The sequence below is a fragment of the Micropterus dolomieu genome, linkage group LG19, assembly GCF_021292245.1.
Source record: "Micropterus dolomieu isolate WLL.071019.BEF.003 ecotype Adirondacks linkage group LG19, ASM2129224v1, whole genome shotgun sequence".
In the NCBI taxonomy this organism is placed as follows: Eukaryota; Metazoa; Chordata; class Actinopteri; order Centrarchiformes; family Centrarchidae; genus Micropterus; species Micropterus dolomieu.
In genome coordinates this window covers 15216530-15219819 of record NC_060168.1, presented here as the reverse complement: position 1 = coordinate 15219819, position 3290 = coordinate 15216530, and positions in this window count along the sequence as shown.

The window sequence follows — 3290 nt, the reverse complement described above, 5'->3', positions numbered from 1 at the left end:
CCAAAGGTCACTGTGGCTGAGCTCCAGAGATGCAGTCGGGAGATGGGAGAAAGTTGTAGTAAGTCAACCATCACTGCAGCAATCCACCAGTCGGGGCTTTATGGCAGAGTGGCCCGACGGAAGCCTCTCCTCAGTGCAAGACACATGAAAGCCCGCATGGAGTTTGCTAAAAAACACCTGAAGGACTCCAAGATGGTGATAAATAAGATCCTCTGGTCTGATGAGACCAAGATAGAACTTTCTGGCCTTAATTCTAAGCGGTATGTGTGGAGAAAACCAGGCACTGCTCATCACCTGTCCAATACAGTCTCAACAGTGAAGCATGGTGGTGGCAGCATCATGCTGTGGGGGTGTTTTTCAGCTGCAGGGACAGGACGACTGGTTGCAATTGAGGGAAAGATGAATGCGGCCAAGTACAGGGATATCCTGGACGAAAACCTTTTCCAGAGTGCTCTGGACCTCAGACTGGGCCGACGGTTGACCTTCCAACAAGACAATGACCCTAAGCACACCGCTAAAATAACGAAGGAGTGGCTTCACAACAACTCCGTGGCTGTTCTTGAATGGCCCAGCCAGAGCCCTGACTTAAACCCAATTGAGCATCTCTGGAGAGACCTGAAAATGGCTGTCCACCAACGTTTACCATCCAACCTGACAGAACTGGAGAGGATCTGCAAGGAGGAATGGCAGAGGATACCCAAATCCAGATGTGAAAAACTTGTTGCATCTTTCCCAAAACGACTCATGGCTGTATTAGATCAAAAGGGTGCTTCTACTAAATACTGAGCAAAGGGTCTGAATACTTATGACCATGTGATATTTCAGTTTTTCTTTTTTAATAAATTTGCAAAAATTTCTACATTTCTGTTTTTTCTATCAAGATGGGGTGCTGAGTGTACATTACTGAGAAATAAAATGAACTTTTTTGATTTTTGGAAAATGGCAGCAATGAAACAAAGAGTGAAAAATTTAAAGGGGTCTGAATACTTTCTGTACCCACTGTAAGTAAAAAATTGGGGAAGAAGCAAAATTTTTAATTCACCCCTTTTGTTTAAGTGCCTAGTTGCAGACTTTGGTTGTTGTTTTACAAGAATGATGAGCACGGGAAACAGTTGAACCATTTTGACCTAAACTGGTGCATAAGAGTATTTTTAAGTTGGGAGGGGAAATTATTGGTGGGAGGTATGTAAGCCTTTTTTAATTCCTTAGATTATGTTCTAGTAGGTTAAATTTGGAGGCAAACAAAAGTACAGATGACAAAAATCAGCATGGGCTGAATGTCAAGCCATGAAAGTAGTTAACCCTAACGCTAGGAATAGAGTTTCTTATTATACAGGGTGGCAATGGTGCAATGGATAAGACTATGCCTTTGGTGTGAGAGACCACAGTTCAATCCCCCACTGTGACCTGAACAAGACACTTAACCCCTAGTTGCTCCAGAGGCGTGCGATCTCTGACATGTATAGCAATTGTAAGTCGCTTTGGTAAATGAATAAATGTAAATGTTATTAGCAAACCCGGAGTGATCTTCAGATATTTCTGAGTATGGTCAGGAAAGGTGTTCTTCATACTTTGAAGCTGGAGTACAGAACATTTACAAATAAATGAACATCTGTTACATTTAAGTCCTTGCCCTACGAGTTCACAGAATGCTGATGAAGCATCGGTACTGATGTGTTACATTAAATGGAAATGATTAGTTTGCCAGGGGCAACCCAGAGACATGTGGAGAGCTCCAAGATCTGCTATTGTTGTAAAAAAAAAACAACAACAATTGACGGCGAGGGTAGGAGAACTATTGGTGTAGCTTGTCCTAGGAGAGCGCTGAGAGAAGAGATGGGACTGAGGGCAGACATGGATGTCACATCTTGGACAGGTTGGTATTTGTAAAATATTTGGAGTAGGTTTTGTAGTTATTACATTTACTTTACCTAAATAATGGAACTGTGGAAATTTGTGGGTTTTAGTGACTTTCGGATTGCTGTTTTTACTTTGGCAACTTTTTCTTTGCTGCAAAAGGCAGACAGACAAAGTCTGCAATTAGCTGGTGAACATTTAGCAGCTAAAGAGCCAATTATTTTTCTCAGGAGATTATGATTGGACTTCATCAGGTGGCCAGAAACATGGCAGAAATCTGTCTGCTGGGAGTTTAAATATGCAAATGTTTGTCATTGTTGTGTTTATAGTTTGTTCGGTTGCACGAAGTTACCCAAAACCCAGTAAATTTACATTTACATTTACTCATTTGGCAGACGCTTTTATCCAAAGCGACTTACATTTGAGGAACAACATACAAGCATCAACAGAGCATCAAATACAGATCTACAACTGACAATACATACTAGTAAGAGAAGCAATAAATACTAGTAAGAGCTCATGGTGTATATATATATATATATATATATACACACATAGGGAAGGAAGTAGAGTTAACATAGGGAAGGTAGTAGAGTTAACAAAAAAAGAAGGAAGTAGAGTTAACAAAAAAGTGCAATCAATGCAAGATAATTGTAAGGGGATAGAAGAAGAAGAGCACAGTAAGTGCATGTTAGAGGTTAGGAGTTAGAGGTGTTATAAGAGGAAGTGTTCTCGGAAGAGATGAGTTTTCAAGAGCTTCTTGAAGTTAGAGAGGGACGCCCCTGCTCTGATGCTCCTGCTTGTTCTACCATCGTGGTGTCACAAATACAGAAGCCGTGCGAGCGAATGATCGGCCCCAGTTACACGGTGTAAATTGAGAAGAGAAGGGGACCTAGCACTGAGCCTTGTGGCACCCCTGTGGAGAGGCAGTGGGAGGAGGATAATTGTCCTTGCCACAAGCATTGTAGGAAAGGAAGGATTCAAACCACAGGAGTGCTTTACTCGAGATGCCCATTGCTGAGAGAGCGGATAGCAGGATCCTGTGGTTGGCTGTGTCAAAGGCAGCTGAAGCAGGACAAGAACCTAAGATTGGGCTGCAGCTTTAGCTGACCTTAGGGCTTCTGTTACAGACAGAAGAGCCGTTTCAGTAGAGTGGGCACTCTTAAAACCAGACTGATATGGATCTAGGAGGTCATTCCGTGAGAGGAATTCTGAGACCTGTTTGAATACTGCCCGTTCAATAGTTTTGGATAAAAATGGTAGAAGAGACACTGGTCGATAGTTCTCAACTTGAGTTGGGTCAAGTGAGGGCTTTTTGAGCAAGGGTGTAACCCGAGCCCTTTTGAAAGTGGTCGGGAAGGTTCCTGAAGCCAGAGAAGTATTTATCACATGAGTGATTGCTGGGACCACGGTAGGAGATATGGCTTGGAGGA